This window comes from Mus caroli, unplaced genomic scaffold (assembly GCF_978045245.1).
Source record: "Mus caroli unplaced genomic scaffold, Mus_caroli_1 scaffold_10, whole genome shotgun sequence".
Taxonomy (NCBI): Eukaryota; Metazoa; Chordata; class Mammalia; order Rodentia; family Muridae; genus Mus; species Mus caroli.
The window spans coordinates 46,648,079-46,668,338 of NW_028227265.1; the positions used below are offsets into that span (position 1 = coordinate 46,648,079).

Genomic DNA, 20,260 nt, shown 5'->3' on the forward strand with positions numbered 1-20,260 from the left:
GTGTTAATAATATTAATCAAATATTACTAATGTTTTTGGAGACATATTAGTTATAAGAACACAGCACCATGAGGCAGAGACCCTCATGAAGTACTATAATTATCTACAGTGATATCCTTTGCCCATTCAGCTCCTTTATGTGCCTGGGAGTTGCAGGTCCACAGGACACTCACTCATCATGTAGCCTAGGTGACATCTGGTGATGTGTACACAACTGCAGAGTCAGGAAATTGAGCCTGCAAACCACTAGGATTAAATTGATGTGTTTGGTGTAAACCAGGGAACAGTTTTCCAAGATGTTTTTCATGGTGTCACTTTTCAATTTAATAAATATCCTTTAGTGCTTGAGAGAGTGCAAGCCCTTAAGTCAATCACTGGGGCCAGACCTGGGGGACAAGGAAAGTTAAAGAGGACAGCACCATTGGCAGGCAAGGGAAGAACTGGAGCTCTGAAGCTGTTTGAATAACATCCAGAATGATTAGGAAGGAGGAACTGAGAGGCAGAACGACGGGGCGTTTGAGGCTGACGGAGTCATAAATCTGTACGAGTACATACAGGAAATGCATGTGGAGGCTTCTAAAAATACCCATAGTACAGGCATGAGGAACAAGGAAAATATAGCCTCCCTTTCCACCCTAGGGAGATTCAGTTTAAGGTTTGCACAAAGAGCTGTGCCTGACCTATTCCACTGCTGCAGTCTGTGCTGTCTCTGGAATACAGCAAGGGCTTGCAAAATTTGTTGCATGACTAAGCCAGAGATGAGGGGACCATGACAGCCGAGGGACAGGTCACAGCTGTCTGAAAATACCAGACTCAGCACTTGGATTTTATCTTCCATATGGTAAACAAGACAAAGTAAAACATACTTTAGCAGACTAAGCCCCTTTCGGAAGTGGTGTTAACTCTGTGTTCCACAGCTCTTTAGAGGCTTTGGAAAATGCACCCCTCATTTAGAATGATGGGTTGCATGAAGGGAGCATCATTGTTTGGTTAGGGAATCTCTATTGCGAAGTGGTCACAGCAGTATATTCCTTTTTTGATAAGGAAAATCTTAATTGCAACATACTTGTGGGCACTGCTAACATAAATTTGTTGGAGAAACCTTGATAATACTATATCAGACAATAGTCAATGAAAAGAAAAGAAAGTATTCACAATATAACACCCAAAATCCAACAGCACAGCATAACCAAAGCAAATCAGTTTCTTAACTGTAATCAATTTATCGTCCCTGAAGAACCCTTAGCTCAAACTTGTTGCAAGTCATGGGATGCTCATTTGGGGTTTTCCAATAGTTTTTACGTAAACATTTATTTACATATTTTTATTTCATGTGAATTGGTGTTTTGCCTGCACATATATTTGTGCGAGGATGTCAGATTCCCTAGAGCAGGAATTACAGACAGGTGTGAGCTGCCCTGTGGGTGCTGGGGATTGAACCAGGGTCCCCTGGAAGTGTGATCGGTGCTCTTAACAGCTAAGCGATCTCCATTCCTGCCACATTTTAAAATTCTTTATCTGACTTCCAGGTTCCTTGGCTTTGACCCAGTGCTTACCACAGACTCATCAGTTTTCATTATATTTTCATTCTATTCTTTATCTGAGCATGAGAAGTGACATTTTTACTGGTTGACCATGTGGCAGGATATAGACTTGTCACTGTCCTTAATACTGGAAGGAACACTGAATTTTATTTGGCCTTAAAAAAAATTTAACATTTTTTTTTGTGTGAGAATATGTGTGCACATGTATATATATATATATATATATATATATATATATATATATATATATTTACACACATACATATATATATACATATGTATGTATATATATAAGAATGTATATGTGTGTATGTGTATGTATGTGTGTGCTTGTGTGTATGTGTGTATGTATGTGTGTGCTTGTGTGTATGTGTGTATGTATGTGTGTGCTTGTGTGTATGTGTGTCTGTGTACGTGTGTGTACATGTGAGTATATGTGTGTGGGGTGGTGAGCTGTGAACAGGCAGCCTGGTTGAGCCCCAGAGACCAGCTAGGTGACTTCTGTCTGCAAGGGATGGCAGGTGTTTGGCCATGCCCCCTGGGCCCCTGGATCCTATTGCAACTACAGCCTCCCACAGCCCCCTGCAGAGAGGTGTGTGGTCATCAGTCAAGTAGAGCAATGCCCCAAGCTCCTGGTGTTCTGTCTAGACTCCAATCCTCGCAGTTACCTGGCAACAGCCAGATATGCTCCTCCCCACATTTATCAGGCAACAGCCAGGTAGGCCGGCCCACTATAAAAGGGGCTGTTTGCTTCCTCCTCCCTCTCTTACTCTCTTGCTCTTGCCTCTCCCTCCCTTGCTCCCCCCTCTTTACGTCCCCTTCTTCCTTCTCTCCAAAGGGTCATGGCTGACCTCTACTTCCCTACTCTCTCCCTCTCTCTGCCTTTCTACAATAAATGCCTTAAAACCATGGACTGTCTCTACTCATGGGGATCCTCCATGCTGGAGCAATGGAGCAGGTCTTCCACTAATGAGCTGCTGCGTGTCTAACCTCCTGCGTAGGCCTCCCAGTGTTCCCAGCTACTGCTTCCCAAACCCAGCTAGCCACCTAGCAAGACAAGGACTCTCCTCCCTGCAGGACCCAGCCAGAACTCTCTCCTCCTGCTCTTTTTCCCTTTGCCCAGTGCCAGAGCCCGTCAGTGGGTCCACACTCTGTTCTCAGCTCTTCTGCAACATACAGTGGCATCTGCAGTGTCCAAGAGCCTGAGAATCTGCCATCCCTGACCTCCATGCAGGCCTGGGGAACCCAGAGCCAGCTCTTCTGCAGTACTCAGAGGCATCTGTGGTGCCCAAAAATCTGGGCCCAACTCAGACAGGTCCATGGGGACTCAGACTGTGCTTCCTCACTCCCAGAGCAGGGTTCTGTGGTTTCTCACAGTCCAATGCCTGCCTGGTGGTGGTGTGGGGGTGCACAGTCAAACTTCCCACGTCATGACTCACCCTGGGCTGGATGTGGGACCCCATATTTAACCTACATATGTGTGTAAGTGCATGTATGTATGTGTGCCTATGTGTGTGTGCATGTGTATACGTGTGCATATGTGTGTGCCTGTGTGTATGTGTGTGTGTGCATATGTGTGTGCCTGTGTGTATGTGTGTGTGTCTGTGTGCATATGTGTATGTATCTGCATGTGTATGTGCATGCATGTGTATGTGCATACACTGCCAGAAGAGGTTGCCCGTTGCCATGGGCATGAGGTTATAGGTGATTGCAAGCTGCCCATGGAACCAACACATGTTCTCTGCAAGAGCAGCAAGTGCTCGTGACTGCTGAGACATCTCTGCAGCTCCTTCTATTTCCTTTTTAAATGTGACATTCTGTTTACATGCTGTCCTTCTTTCTTCTTTTTAAGTGCGATCACTTGTTCTCAGCATCTCCCTGTCTCCCTTAGCCTTTTCTAAAGCCTGAAATCTAGTATATACAAATTCGCTTCATGCTCAGCCCAAAGGCCATTGTAAGGGAAAGAATCTTAAAAAAAAAAAAGTTGATGCATTGTCATACTTCTATAAAACCACTGCTTGGCCCTCGCTGAGAAAAACCCTTATTTCAATGTGCAGATTATCTAGCAACAAAAAGAAAACTCCATTTCATGGAAGAGCTCAAGAAACACAGAGTTGGGTAAGAACTTTAAAAGCCCCATTTTCTTCTAAAGGAAATAAAACAGCTTAAACCAATTTGGAATTTTCAAGTTGCTTTGAAGGCACTAGTCCCATTTCCCCAATAAAATAATACCATTTATTTTGCGTTTTTCATCATGTAAACAGAAGCCTGAATCATTTTTGTAATAAACTGTTGGACCAAAAAAGAATTTTTCCCAAGATAGAAAGCTAAGCCGCTGCATGCCAAGGACTGAATTATTCCCAGCTGTGAAAGTAGATTTCATCTTTGCCGGGAATGCTGGGAGAAGCTGATCTGTGTCACTTGTATGATATTAAGAAAGTCAGTGGATAATTAGCAATCCAAGTTAGTTAACAGCATCATGAGCATGTGGAGATTTAAACATGGTTGGAAAAATGTCTCAATTTCCATACAATGTGCCTATTTTAAGAGAAATTACACTTTAAAAGTGAACAGATGATCATGTATACTGACATATGACGATAGCAATATTTTTTCATGAAGTTGGAGTAATTATAGTCTGTAGAAAGAGTCAAGTAGACTCCAATAGGAAAACATTCATGGCAGGTGCCTCACCATAAATGGATAAATAAATAAGCAAATAAACAAACATATACATATATTTATTTTTTTCACTCAGTGGCTCCTAACAATACCACCAGCAGCATGTGTCTGGTTGAGGTTTTTACATTTTAATGTTAATTTTTGGCATCATTATCCAAAATATTTACCATATTAACCTGCTTAGTAATTGTGGCAATATTAGAAACATTCATTTACTTTAAAAAAAAGTATTCAAGCACCTTCTATGCAAAGCCTACATTGAAAAATCTGGATGCAGTTGCCTGTGGGTCAAGATTAAACCTTGGTTAGGGAGCTATTCAAACTAAGAATGAACTTACAGTGTTGAGTGTTGTAAGTACACATCCCAGGAATATTTTTGTTAGGGAATGTAACAGGGCTAAGATGGAAATGGAATGCAGATTGAGAACTCTGAAGTCAACAACAGTGAATGAGGAGTCCAAGAGCAGGAGAGAAAGGCGAGAGGTGGGGGTGGGGGAACTGGAGAACACAGAGAGAAGGTAGAGGCCCAGCAAGAATCATCTAAGTCATGAGGCCTTACCGGGGAAGACAAAAATCATGTGCTCACAAAGCCCAGAACATTCCAAACCAGACAGACAAATATTTTCCTACATGAAATTGTAATAATTTGAAACTATGGTGTCATCAATAAAAAGTAAACACATACTTTCCAATAAATAAGGGCATAATGCCAGTGAGACTCATGGTAGGCATGCTAGGCTTCTTCAACACTCAATGAAATCATCTATCAACAGCAACAAAGCACAGAGAAACATTGTTACACATATCTAATATATATGCATGATATACAATTAATGGATTATATGTTATTTATATATACATATTATATAAATAATATATTACATGCAATATAATTAATGGATTGTAGTTAACATATATAAGTAAACATTTTAAGTTCAATTCACAGCAGTGCTTCCAAACATAAAATACTAGAAGATCTACCAATATGATTATAGTGAAAATATTTCAGAGATTTCTAAAGATGATTCAGTTGCATGGAGACATAGACCATATGCATTGATTGGCCATTTTCCAGAGGCTGTCATTAGCACCTCACATGTTACTGTGAGAGTAAGAGTCAGTAACACTCACTTTGAGTTGTGTGTGCTTTGCTTAGGTGTGTGCTTGGTGTGTATGTGTGTGCATGCATGAACATATGTGGAAGCTAAATATCGACTCCTGCTGTCTTTACCACTTTCCACAGCATCTTTTAGACAGTCTCCAGACCAGGAGCTCAGGTTTCGCCCAGACTGGGTGAAGCCCTAGGGATTAACCTGTGCTTGCTCCCCCCAGGACTGGGATTACAGACATGTGCAGATGAGCCTGGTTTTCTATACAGGTCCTGGGGACCTAAACTTAAGCCCCCATGCTTGTGTATCAGGTCACCTCAGTAGTCTCCAGGTTTCTTTATTTTGTCACTTCCCCTCTCTTAGCCTATTCATAGAGGAAATCCAATATTCTCTCAAAACCTGGCTCTATTAAAAAATTCAGCCACTTCAAGTTGCCTCTTCTTCCTTTGAGGCTTGTTCTCTGTAAGCCAAGCAAGATCAGCTGGAAGACCACACGTTGACTCTGTCATTTCACTCCTGAGTTTTCACTATACACTGAGGAGATCAAGTCCTAAAAGCACTTGAAAAACAAAACTTACCAGCAAGCGCCAAAGCTACCTGCAGGCACCAGCTGTGTCCAATGGAAGATCAATAGGAGACCATGCAAATGACATCATGAAAAAACAACGAGTTTATTGGCCACGGTCTCTGTCCCTTGCACCCCACATTTCCAGTTCCCTTTCTGATATTTGTGTGTTCATTTCCCTCCCTATACTCTTCTTTTTTTTTTTTTTTTTTTAAATATATTTATTTATTTATTTATTTTATTACATATTTTCCTCAATTACATTTCCAATACTATCCCGAAAGTCCCCCATAGCGCCCCCCACTTCCCTACCCACCCATTCCCATTGTTTTGGCCCTGGCATTCCCCTATATTGGGGCATATAAAGTTTGCAAGTCCAATGGGCCTCTCTTTCCATTGATGGCCGACTAGGCCATCTTTCGATACACCCTATACTCTTCTGCCTTTGTGTTCTGGGGATGGTGGTAGTAGCTTCCTTTTCTCCACTCTTACCATCAGTAAACACATAGATGCAAGTCACCTTTAGGGAAATGTTTTAAGGCCCCTGCCCTTGTCTTCAGTATATCTTCTAGGGGATAAATGCTTCATGGAAACTTGAAAGAGACGTTTGACAATTTCTCTCACGTATCCAACAACCCAGTCATTTATGGGAGATTCTCTATGTTACTTGGGACAATATAATCTGAATCTCAGCATGGAGGGAAAAATTGAGAATAATTTATTTATGGGCAGTAATCCAATAAATAATCAACATAGGCCTATTTGGGAAGGAAAATTGCAAATGTTTCCAAGAGGTGTGATAGGTAGTTGACAAAGAAGAGTACAGTTTATAAGTCTAGAAAGAAATGTGTGTGAAGGAGAGGGATAGGCCATGTGGACCTGTCATTTGGCAGAGAAGAATTCATACATTGACTCTTACAAAGGACTGAACCAAAACTTTTGTTTAAAAAGGCTTAGAAATCATTGAGAGAGAATGCCCAGATCTCTGTATAACCTGACAAAGTCACATGATGCCAGAGTGCTAATATCTTGTTTAGAGAAGTCATATAGATGGAAACTAAATACACATAGATACACTTATCTAACAAATACATTGTTAGCTTTGAATTCAGCTTGAGGTTTTTATTATTTGTCATGGTTTGAATGTGTCCAGCAGTTTATGAGCTTTGGGACTGACCCCTCTTCCCTCACTGGTGGCTTTACTACATTACTGAGTTCAGGTAAGAGGGATCCTTGGAAAGGAGTTCAGCGCCTGCTCCTTTTCATGCTCATGTTCTGTTGCTTCCCCATCATCTACCACGAGTTGACTTGGCAAGAGGACCCTCACCTTGCAAGGCTCCCTGACTTTGGATTTCTCTGTCTCCAGATCCTTAAGAAAAAATTCTTTTCTTTATCAATTATGTGGTTTCAGGTATTTTGTCATAGTAGATGAAACATTCTGGGGAAGATATTGCGAATACTAAGTGAGACACAATATCTAAAGAACCTAAGTAATTAATGTTAGTAGTGTTGAGCCTTCCTGTTCCTTGCAGATACCCATGACACTATCATTGTGCCAAGAGGAGGCAGAGATGATTCATTTAGGGATCGGGAGATGGGAGTTGTAGCCCATGAGTCCCCAGTATTATTTTTACTTTTGCTTCTACATTCTCTTGAAAGATAACCTCTTTGTCTCTCTTTCATAACACAGGAGATATGAGTACCAATTAAGCAACTGGATTTTCTAGATTAAAAAATGGGGTCAGCAACCCACTCAGCCATCAGTAATCCTGGGAAACTGGTTTGCTTTGGTTGTGGCTGTTAAACCTATAAAACAAAATGAACAGCCTGGCAAAGTAAGGTGCATTAGTGGCACTTTTATTTTCGGGTAACCAATTGGACTTAAAGTTGTCTCAGTAGGAGGAAATTAATGTCCAGCACCAAAGCCCTAATCAAGTTCTCTTTGCTGGAGAGGCATATATTCTATTTTCTTGTATCAATATAACTTCTAATATCATTTTAAATACTTATTCCTTATACCCATACATGGTTGTAGCTTTCATCCCTCATCAACAAAGGTTCTTTTTGCAGCAGATGGAGAACTTGTCAAAATACAGAGAAGAAATGAGCCTGAGATCCCAGCTCCAACTGATACATCCATGATGTCATGCCTACACCCAAGGTTCCGGGGGAAACACATAAAAATGGGGTGGAAAGATTGTAAGAACGGAAGGAGCTAGCTGCCTGCTGGGAGAGAGTGGCTTCTCGACACGAGAGAGAAGTTGCACCGATGAAATCTTAACAATATAAAGGCTTAAAAAAAAAAGACCCGCATAATGACAGCACCTGTTGATATGCCAGTGTAGATGGGAGAGATTTCACAAGTTCCACCGCTCCAGATGAAGAGCTATAGGTGGTCAATGAGTGCAGGATGAGGGAGAATCAATTTTCTCCAGAGACAATGAGCTCCCTAATGGGTTATCTAACCCCAGAGGTCGGCCCTGAATTCCCACATATACGTGCAACACTAAATGGAGTCAGCCCGTGTGTGTGTGTGTGTGTGTGTGTGAGTGTGTGTGTGAGAGAGAGAGTGTGTGTGTGTGTGTGAGTGTGTGTGTGAGTGTGTGTGTGAGAGTGTGTGTGAGTGTGTGTGTGAGAGTGTGTGTGTGTGAGTGTGTGTGTGTGTGTGAGTGTGTGTGTGTGTGTGTGTGTGAGTGTGTGTGTGTATTTAGAGACAAGATCATGAATTTGAGAGTGATTAAGGGGATATAGGATAATTTGAAAGTGAAGAGAGGCATGGAAATGATATAAATACACTCTTCATGTATGAAATACTCTAAAGAAATTAAAAATATAAAGTTTTCATGTAAATTCAAGCTGAAATAAAGAATAAATGGAAAAACTCTAACCATGATTTGGCAGGAAACTCAGAGAAGGGTTTCCTTACAAAGGGGAAATTGCAGGTGACAACGAGAAATTGGAAACACTTTTAAATTTACAGAAATGTTGAAGTTATGGTTCAAAGATGAGGTCAGTGCAACAGGTCAAACGTTCTGAAACATAAGCTTAGTCTAATGAATGCCAGGTGGTAAAGCCTGTCCCTCTCAGAACCGAGGAGAGGGCTGGGGCAATTGCATTTCTATACAAATGTTGGTATTTCTGTCTCCTATCTAAATAGATGTGAAAGCTCCTGTTTAAAATGAACATCTCCTTTTCTGCTATTCATGTCCAAGACTGGACTACAGTCCACTCGGCAGTTGCCAAAGCTTGTGGCCGTTATGCAAACTTGCTATTAGAGCATTCTAGGAAGCACATAATCACAGCCTGGGCGGAAGCCGCGAGGTAGGCTCTGCTTCCATACTACGGGTATTTACTGACACCCACCAGGGCCACAACAGATGCTCAGGCTCATGAGTCACTGATGCCATGTCTCTGGAAGCATAGTGCACGGAAGAGTCCCAAACTGATGATGGCTTCTGTGGCTTCCAAACATCTGTGCTGCTTGGATCCCATGACCTTTCCTTTGCTGCATGTTGCCTTTGCCAACTGAAGAGTGATTCAGACCAAAAGGCAAGCCATTGTGTAGAGAGACTATTTTGTGTGCTGTAGTGATGTACCACCTGTCAATTAAAATGTCTATGGCCTATGGCTTAGGCAGGAAATAGGAGGTGGGACATCTAAGAGGAGAAAGGATTCTGGGATAGAGCCAGGTGGGAGATTCATCCAGGAAGATGTGATGAGACAGATGTGTGATACCTAAGCACAGGCAACCAGCCACGTGGCAGAACGTGGGTTAATGTGGGTTAGTCTAGTCAAAGTAGAGCCTAGCTATATGGCCGAGGTATTTGTGAATATATTAATGGGAGCATGGGGCGGATGGGAAACTGACCCTAACCTCTACATTGTTGTATTTAGTTTCCACTACCCTCATCCCACAGGCTGCACAGTTACTGCTAGATAGCAACACTTCATTCACTGGGCCTGGGAGAGAAGAATGATGGTCATCATTCATTAGAAACACATTTTATGAAGAGTACTTTGAGGTTCACTGTATCTAAACTTCATTTCTGAAACACTACCTTAGACTCCAATAAAGAAAACAACCCACATCATCAAAAGCAAAGTAAGAAAGTATGTGCTTCCATTGCATACACTAGCAAGATTTAGCTGACAGGACCCTGATATAGCTGTCTCTTGTGAGACTATGCCGGGGCCTAGCAAACACAGAAGTGGATGCTCACAGTCAGCTATTGGATGGATCACAGGGCCCCCAATGGAGGAGTTAGAGAAAGTACCCAAGGAGCTAAAGGGATCTGCAACCCTATAGTTGGAACAACAATATGAACTAACCAGTACCCCGGAGCTCTTGACTCTAGCTGCATATGTATCAAAAGATGGCCTAGTTGGCCATCATTGGAAAGAGAGGCCCATTGGACACACAAACTTTATATTCCCCAGTACAGGGGAACTCCAGGGCCAAAAAAAAATGGGAATGGGTGGGTAGAGAAGTAGGGGGGAGGCTATGGGGGTCTTTTGGGATAGCATTGGAAATGTAATTGAGGAAAATATGTAATAAAAAATTTTAAAAATTAAAAAAAAAGAAAGTGTGTGCTTAAACTTGGTTTCAAAGGTAAGTGTAGACTTTCTGGGTTATGTGATAACTCTCTCTCTCTCTCTCTCTCCCTCTGTCTCTCTCCTCTGTGTATACATGTATGTGCATATGTGATCTCTTCAAATTTACTATGCTGCAGCTTGTCCATATCTAAAAAACTAGAAACACATGGAAAACAGTCTGTCTTTCATGCCAGCTTTTCTATACATTAAAATGTTGTGACAGTAATCTGAATGAATGTGTCAAAAGTGCCTCCAGTCTTTCTCACTGCGTGGATTCTGGCTCTCTCTTGCACTAGCCACCATTGACAGGTTTCATATGCAGCACAGAAAGCCATGCAGCCAGAGGCTGGTCCAGATGAAGAATCTGGCCTTTCATAAGCACACATCCCTGGAACTGATCAAAGACTGATGCGCAAACACATGTTGAGTCACAAGATAAACTTTCATCAGAAATAAATAAATTCAAGTAATCCACCAGAAAATATTGATTATAAATCATTTACCTTGAGGAACAGAAACTAAGGGATACACAAATAACTTAAATATCTATGCTGAAGCATTCACACAAAAATTACAATTAACACAGGGAAAATGCCAGCAACTTGGTGTGCATGTGCACATGTGTGTACGTTGCATGTGTGTGTGTGCATGCACGTGCATAAGTGTGAGTGCATTTCTATGAGCATGCATAGCTCAGAGATTCAAGCCAGTGTCTTCCTCAAGTGCTCTCTATCTTATTTTTTAAGACAGGATCTATCAGTGAACCTACAGCTCAGTGATTCTGCTAGACTGGCCTGCCAGTTCTAAGTGTCCTCCAGTCTGCTTCTTCATCACTATGATCACAGGCACATTCTACAGTGCCTGCCTTCTCTATGTGGGTGTTGGGATTCAAACTCAGGTCCTTAGGCTTGCACTTTACCAACTGAGCTACAACCCCAGATACCCATTATCATTTTTATATAGTTTACTCAGTTCTGGAAACACACACACACACACATACACACACACACACACTTTCATATTTTAAGAAAAGCCCCATTTCATTTCCTTACACAAACTATGCAGTTATAAAATATTTAAACTGCCCTGGATCTTTCCAGCATCCCATATCCACTATCTGTGGCCATTTTTAGTGCCCAGCAACTCATTTTGCATCCTGGAATAAACTCTCAAACATTTCTTTTCATAGCTTTTTTATTCTCTGGCCTCTTAACTGGAAAAAAAGGTACAAATAATCACAATTATCTAGCAAGATTGCAGTGAAGAATAAGAAATTTGCCAGGCAGTGGTGGCTCATACCTTTAATCTGAGCACTCAGGAGGTAGAGACAGGGGGATCTCTGAGTTCAAGGGCAGCCTGGTTTACTAAGCAAGCTCCAGGACAACCAGGGGAGATGGCCCAGCCCATAGAACACTTGTGTGCACCACCAGGACCTGGGTTCAGATCCTTAGCATCCACACAGAAGCCAGACTTGGTGGTTGTGCACCTGCAATCCCAGTGCTGAGGGTGGGCAGAGATGCGGATGTCCTGAGCTCTCTGTCCAGCTAGATTAGCTTAGTGAATGGGAGTTACACAGAGTTGTACACACACAAACGAACACACAAACATGTATACCACACACACATAACTGAATAAGTGAAAATGTTTTACCTATTATTTATCAAATATGGTGAGTGCTCAAAAAAGTACTATTTTCATAAGGTGGTAGTATTTGCCCCCTGTCCACTTAAACCTATTGAGATTTTGGAGCCATTTAGCATGGCTCTTGCTACACAGTAATGTGGATAAGCCCTCTGAGGTGAACTGAAAACAAGTTGCCTACCAGTGTTAGTCACTTTGCATTCCTCTAACAAAACACTCAGACACCAAACTTTAGAAAAGGATAATTTTCTTTAGCTCACAGGTTGGGGGTTCTAGTCCAAGACTGACTGGGTTTCCTGCTTTATGGTAGGGTGCTTGTCTTTGAACTTGTTACTCTGAGATCTCGGTGGGGTTGCAGGATGGCAACAGTGAGCAGCATCTGGCAGGGTAAAGTACTCACCGCGGGCCTAGGAAGCCGAAAGAAAGAGGAGAAGGCCCGGGCACCCACAATCTCCTTTGACAGCTTGCAGTCACTGTCTAAAGATCTCCCATAGCACTCACCTAAAAGTCCAATTCAACAACGCCATGTTGAGGACCAACCCTTTGAAAAACCGTTACCCTATGGGGGAAAGCTGCCTTCCAGTTACAGCACTGTCCCTGTGAATAAACAACTGCGGAGTCAATATGCTGCACATAGAAAAATTCAACATGCAGCAAAGTATAACGCGGCCAGCAGCCCTGCCAACAGATGACACTGGAGAAGCAACTCGAGCAGGTATGCCAAATTCAAACAGGTTTAAATAAAACATATGCAAAGTTAATAATAAAACTAGGATCCATCAAACAAGGGAATGACATGGTGGATCCTAAGGCAGGGCATGCCCTTGAGGCCACACAGAGTGGCTTCCCTGTGGGACATAAAAAGTGTGTATAAATTGGTGGGGGCAATGGCAAACAACTATTCAGTGAGTCAAGAGAGTGAAGCCTGTGTGTTAGGTTCCCTGGCTGTCCCAGACCTATGGAAAGGCTTCCAGGACTAGAAAAGATTGGCACTGGGTCCTGACAGTGTGCAGAGATGAAGCTCATGAGCAGTAATGCAGAATAAAACCAGAGGACCCATCTAATCCCACTTCCTCTGCAGAGCTGTCCTGTAAAACGCCCTGTTCTCTCTCTCTCTCCAGCGAAAGATGTGCTGAAATTCTCACATCACACCGAAAGCCTCTCACCTGCCCTGGGAGGCTCCTGAGATGACCCGTATCTGTTCCCACCCTTCTTTCCTCACTCAAAAACAAAAACAAAAACTGCACATTTGCCGTGAAAACCACAAAGCGACACTGAAATGAAATATTTCACATGGATAAAACTACCTTGAATTCCCAAGGCCAACATAATTCCCTTCTTTCCTACGATTTTCTGTCTTTTCTCTGGCCATCCATCCACAGACCTGTCAGTTAAGATGACTGAGCACAGTCAGTTCTGTTACCTGCTTTGTTTGCTTTATCATGGATCAGAATTTCCCCCAGGTTCCTATCACCATTAACTTGCAAGTCTATAACAGTCTGTCAATGCTGCCTCTCCATTCACTGACACGTTAGCCATTGCTGTGGCGTCCATGTTTTCTCCGTTACAGAAAGGGTCTCAGTGGGCATCATTTTGCTCATGACTTTTATTTGTGTTTTAGATGGTGTTGGACTCTTTCCTCAGGATACATCTGAAAGAGTGACATGATATAAACTATAAGAAATGTAAACTTCTTTCCCTAGCCAGGGGACAAAGAGGGGCAATGCAGACCTTGGGGGACTTCGAATGTGCAACCACAGACACATGCTCTGGAAGGTGATTTTTACTAAGTCACACTTCATTCTAAGAGAATCCATGACTTCAGAAATATTTAAGCACACTAGAAGCCTGGGCTTTTTGCTGAATATCAAGACGGATCTTTCCCCTTAAGTCTTTCTATAAAGTTAACATGCTCGGTGGATACATGGCCCAGGAGGGAGGAGGCAGAGGATCTCCAGGCCTGTAAATCTAATAAACAAGAATTATGCAGCATTGAGAAATGTGAGCAAGACACAGTCCTGAGCTGCTAGGAGGTAATATAATAAAGGCTGAAGTGAGTTACACATCAAAGTAAAGCCATATATCATACGCGATGCCGAGTAACTGCTAAATCAAAGGTAGTAGTCAAGAATAAGGCTGGAGTTAAAAACTTGCAGCACTATTGAGGAGCAGAGACCATGGACTGGGGCTGTGCTCAGCACACAGTATAGACTTGCTGTGTTAAGTTACTTGTGTTAAGATAAAGAGAAAAACTCTCAGGGATAATTACATAGTTTTGCTTCATGCAGGCAATGTAAAATAAGAATGGTTAGTTTTTACCTCAACTCACTGGAACTATAGATTCCACTCTGAGAGTACTGAGACAGCACTTTGCTGTGAGGCTCCCATGTGCATTCTGGGATGCCCTGAGAATGGAAATAAGCACATGTAGAATGAGAGCAAGGAGCACCCTGCCCTTGCCCATCCCCTCCACAGGTCTGGGTGGTCGGCAGCATCCTTAGACACACATATTTTTTGTGATACATAATACATACATACATACATACATTCATACATACATCACAGTGGTGATTTATGCTGTGAAGGGGTTCCTGAGTGGGAAACATCTAGAACTAACAGGACATGGAAGTTTTCAGAGACACGAACTTGAAAAGAGCTATTTCCCTGTGAGCAACACTGTAATGGGAGATGGAGTCAGGGGCAGAGCCAAGGTTGCAGGGTCCAGCCTCAGAATTCCAGATTCAGCTTGAGATGGCAAATGGCCTGAATGGACCAAATCATCAAGTCCCAATGGCAAGCAAAGGAGCATCCTCACAGAGGTCAGCAGGGTGACTGGGGCAGGTGCAGGGAGTGGGGCAAGGAGGGAGTGTGGGTAAGTGCAGACAAACCTGATGACTCAAGGCAAATCCTTGGGACCTACAGAGTAGAAGGAGAGAATCAAGCCCTGTAAATTGTCCTCTGAACACCACACACAGTAAATAAGTAAGTAAATATAATTTTAAAAATCACGATAAAGATCTTTTCCCACAGCAGATGCTGGTGAGGATGTAGAGAAAGGGGAACACTCCTCCATTGCTGGTGGAATTGAAAGCTGGTACAACCACTTTGGAAAACAATCTGATTGTTCCTCCAAAAACTGGAAATAGTTCTACCTGAAGGATGCTCCAACATATAACAAGGACACATGATCCACTATGTTCATAGCAACCTTATTTATGATAACCAGGGGCTAGAAACAACACAGATGTCCCACAATGGAAGAATAGATACAGAAAATGTTGTACATTTACAAATGGAGTACTACTCAGCTATTAAAAACAATGACTTCATGAAATTTGCAGGTTAATGGATGGAACTAGAAAATATTATCCTGAGTGAGGTAACCCAGACACAAAAACAGCACACATGGTATGTTCTCACTGATAAGTGGATATTAGCCCAAAAGCTCAGAATACTCAAGATACAATTCACAGACCACATAAAGCTCAAGAAGAAGGAAAAACATTGTGTGAATGCTTTAATCCTACTTAGAAGGGGGAACAAAATAATCACGGGAGGCAGAGGGAGAGGACAGGGAGGGAAAACATGGGGAAGGATCGGGTTATAGGAAGGGACAAGAGAGAAGTACAGAGGGTCAGGACAATGAACAGATGTAGCAGTGGAGGGTAGGGAATTGGGGGTAGCACCAGAGATGCGAGGGGCTCCCAGGACCCAACGGGGATGACATTAGCTGAAATACCCAACAAAGGGGAGACAGAACCTATAGAGACCACCTCCAGTAGATAAGCCTCCAGTTGAGGAAAGGAACCACCCACCCATCTCAAAAATTTTAACCCAAAACTGTTCCTGTGTAAAGGAAGCACAGGGACAAAAAATGGAGCAGAGACTGAAGGAAAGTCCATCCAGAGACTGCCCCACCTAGAGATCCATCCCATCTGCAGACACCAAAAGCAGACACTATTGCTGATGCCAAGAAGAACTTGCTGACAGGAGCTTAGGATAGCTGTCCCCTGAGAGGCTTTGCCAGCACCTGACTAAGATAGATGCAGATTCTCACAGTCAACCATTGGACTGAGCCCAGAGACCCTAATGGAAGAGTTAGGGGAAGGAATGAAGGAGCTGAAGGGGATTGGGACTCCATAAAAAGAACAATAATATCAACTAACCGGACATCCTAGAGGTTTTGAGGACTAAACCACCAACCATAGAATACATATGGGGGAACCCATGGCTCCAGCTGCATATGCAGCAGAGGAATGACTTATCTGGAATCAATGGGAGGGGAGATCCTTGGTCCTGTGGAGGCCTGATGACCCAGCATAGAGGGATGCTAGAATATCGAGGCAGGAGTGGGTGGGTGGGTAGGTGGAGAAGCATCCTCATAGAGGCAACAGGGATGGGGGATGAGATGGGGGTTCTGCGGAGAGGAGACTGAGAAGGGGGACATTTGAAATGTAAATAAAGGAAATAATCAATAAAAATTAACATAAAAATATCCTTCGCTTAGCCCTTCCACTTTTCCACATCTTTGTGTGTGTGTCCGTGTGTGTCTGTCTGTCTGTCTGGTCGCGCATGCGTAGGATGTGCATGTTATATCTATGTGCGTATGTATGTGCATGCTTATGGTGGCCAGAGTTTGCTCTCCAGTATGTTTCTCTGTCACTTTCAATTTGGAGCCCAGCAGACTCAGCTGATCTCAACAACCACTCTACCCCAGGGTGCCCTGTTTCTGTCTCCTGAGTACTGGGATTGCAGGTAAGCCAGCAGGTCCGTGTTAGCTTTTGGGAGTGAGCTGAGTATCTGAATTGTGGATCTCACATTTATGTGGCAAGCTCTTAGGCCATCTCCCCAGCCGTCTTTACAATTTTGTGTCGGCTACATCTGAAATACATCATGAGTGAGAGCAGAAACATCCTACACAGTTTTAGATAACATGGGCTTCATATATGAAATAAAAATATATATGGAGTACTTAAAACCAGAATGAAACATGAAAATAAGCAAGAGACAATAAAAGAAGAGAATGGAAAATGAGAGTTTTAGAAAAGCCATGACTACCAACATAGAAACATTGAATATTTATTCAGAGAGAATCAGGAAACACACACAGCCTACCATCTGGGTCCACCACATTCGTTCATCACTTACATTTGGAAGTCATTTTATAAATGATAAACAGGGTGGGAAAGGATTCAATGGAATCATGAGAACTCTAAGAGAAAATAGATTTTGTTCTATTAAAAATTGGTAAATCTTCTAGCAAGTTTTCTAGTGATTCCTCAAAAAACATCAAAGATCAGAGAACATCAATTCTTAAAAGTAGTTAGAATCAAACATAAAAGAAACTCAAATGCACAAATGGGTATAATGAGCGCTAAAGACCCACAGACCTACACAGAATTAGCAAATGGAAAGATGGACCAGAAGAAATGACCCAGAATGTAGCACAATATTTTGGAGATAGAAAATATTCAAGATAAAACCATGTTGTCTCAGTAGAGGTTTTCTTTAGTGATTCTGTTTCTATTTTTATGTCTTGAACCATGTTATTTTTTTCATTATATACCACTGTTTGTGTTTTCCAGATTTCATGAAGGGATTTGTTCACACCCTCTCTAAGACCCTTGGGCATATCCATAGCAGCTCTTGGGAAGTCCTTGTCTTCTGCTTCAGCTCTATTGCACTTCTCAGGGCCTGCTCTAGTAGGGCTGCTGGGTCTGGTGCGAGCACATTGTCTCAGCTGTCAGTGGTTGTGGTTCTGCGCTGGTGTCTAGGCATCTGGGGCCGGGATGCTCCAGGTGACTCTAGGTGTTGTCTTAGCTGGTACAGTTCTGTTCCGTGGGTTCCTTTGCCCTCTCTGATCTTAGGAAAGCGTGGTGACTGTGAGTTGCCTGGTAGAGCGTGCGTCTGCAGGTCAGTGGGTGGCAGAGAGGGATAGTGGTGGGCTAGGAGAAAGGCTGAAAGGGGTGTCAGGAAAGAGCTAAGGGCATCCTGTCCAACCTAGAGGCTGGGAACACAGGGAAGTTTGGAGTAAGGCTCTGGCAACTGCTTCTTATGATTTTGCTTTGTCCCTTTATTTGTTTATTTTGTTCTATTCTGGTTTGTAGCTTTATTTGCCTGTTTGTTTTCTAAAAAGAGAGAGAGAGAAAGAAGGCATGGAGTTGGATGGGTAGAGAGGTAGGGAGCATCTAGGGCAGTGATTCTCAATCTCCCTAATGCTGCAACTCTTTAATACAGCTCCTCATGTTGTGGTGACCCCAACCATAAAGTTGTTTTGTGGCTACTTCATAACTGTAATCTTGCTACTGTTATGTGTCATAATGTAAGTAGCTTATATACAGAATTTGATATGTGACCCTGTGGTGGTCATGGCCCACAAATTGAGAACCACTGATCTAGGGGATTAGGGGAGGCAAAGTCATAAGCAGACTGTATGCTATGAACAATGTTTTCAATTAAAAAAGGAAAATACAGAGGAGAAAGAAAAAGAAGGCACACAAAATATACAATGGGAATCTTAACAAGAGAGATGAAGTAGAATGGAGGAGAATCCATATTTGAAAGACAAACATTTGATGATTTTCTACCACTGATTCAAAAAGTCCAGATGTGCAGGAAACATGCCTGCATAGATGTGCATTTTGAAAGAATCACAATCCATCCTAGGCCATTTTGTAAATGACCCCAGACCTGGCTGACACCAGAAGCCAGGAGCAGCCCATGAAGCAGGCGTGCTCTTCACACCAAGGGTTAACTCTTCATGAATTATTTTTTTTAAGGCAAAACTATGTGTGTGCACATGTGTGCATTTGTGTGTGTGTGTGTGTGTGTGTGAGAGAGAGAGAGAGAGAGAGAGAGAGAGAGAGAGAGAGAGAGAGAGAGAGAACGAATGAGGATATGTATATTGTATGAGTATAGGTGCTAAGAAAGGCCAAAGGAGGGTGTTGGCTGCCCATTACCTGGGGTTACAAGTAGTTGTGAGTTAGGAACTAAACTTGGATCCTCTGGAAGATCAGCAAGTGCTTATAACTGTTGAGCCACCTCTCCAGCCTCCTGTATGAACTATATTTTTGAATTACATTTTAGAGGCAAACCAGTACATTTTCATATTTAAATAATACATTAAATAATCCTTGGTGAACATCGAGATTGTGGGATATTTTTCATGTGCTTCATTTTCTGAAAACAAGGTATAGACATACACCTGTGAAAGAAGACATTTATGATTGCCATAAATTTGAAAATTCCTAATACACACCCAGGACCCTTAAAAAAGGCTGTGTATGAGGACAGACCTTTAAAATAGACTATGTATGAGGATAGACCCTTAAAGCAGACTGTGTATGAGGATAGACCCTTTTAAAAAACTTTTTTATTAGATTTTCTTTATTTACATTTCAAATTTTATCCTCTTTCCTCATTTCCCCTCCAAAAACCTCCCTATCCCATCCCCCTCCTTAAAACAGTCTGTGTTTGAGGATGGGAATGGGCTACTGGCCCAGAGGACTTGATCATGCAGCATTATGGGTCTTGCTGGATCGACAGGGTCCTAAGGAGTGATTGACATATCTTCCCACTCTTCCTTCTCTGCCCAAGATGTTCTCAGACATTTAAAAACGTGCAAAAGAAGAAAGAAGTTACAATCTCTAAATTCTTTTCTTCTCCTACACAGAATCTTCAGTTCTTTAAGAAAGATAAAAACAAAAACAAAGAAACAAAGCCCCGCCTTTTTTTTTTACCTCCCTCCCTTTGAATCATCCAACCTGAAGTTGTTGGGGGACTTATGGCCTGTCAGCCTCCTAGCTTCAGTTTTCCCTCCTGCATCCTTCCTCTCTGACAATTGCAATAGATACGGGGGCAGGTTTTAAAGAAAGAAAATCCATCTATATGAATTCTATACTTAAAAGTATACTTAAAATTTTATACATTAAAAAATCTATGATTTGTAATATTGTAATTCCATGAAAATGAAGACTTGAGCACACTGGGACTGTCCAATACCAGCAATGTGCCTTTACAAAGTTAATGAACCGTCTCATGGTTCAGCTTCCTCACCTGTGCAAGGGAGAAAGATACAGCTCCTATCTCACGGGGCTTTTCTCACAGGGCTTTTTTGAGACGTAAAT

At 42.3% G+C, this 20,260-nt stretch overlaps 1 protein-coding gene across 3 annotated transcripts in view; it reads right to left on the reverse strand.

Moving 5' to 3' along the window:
- Positions 1-20,260, reverse strand: part of Rnf150 (ring finger protein 150) — a 218,915-nt gene that overhangs the window by 140,666 nt on the left and 57,989 nt on the right. The window lies entirely within an intron of this gene.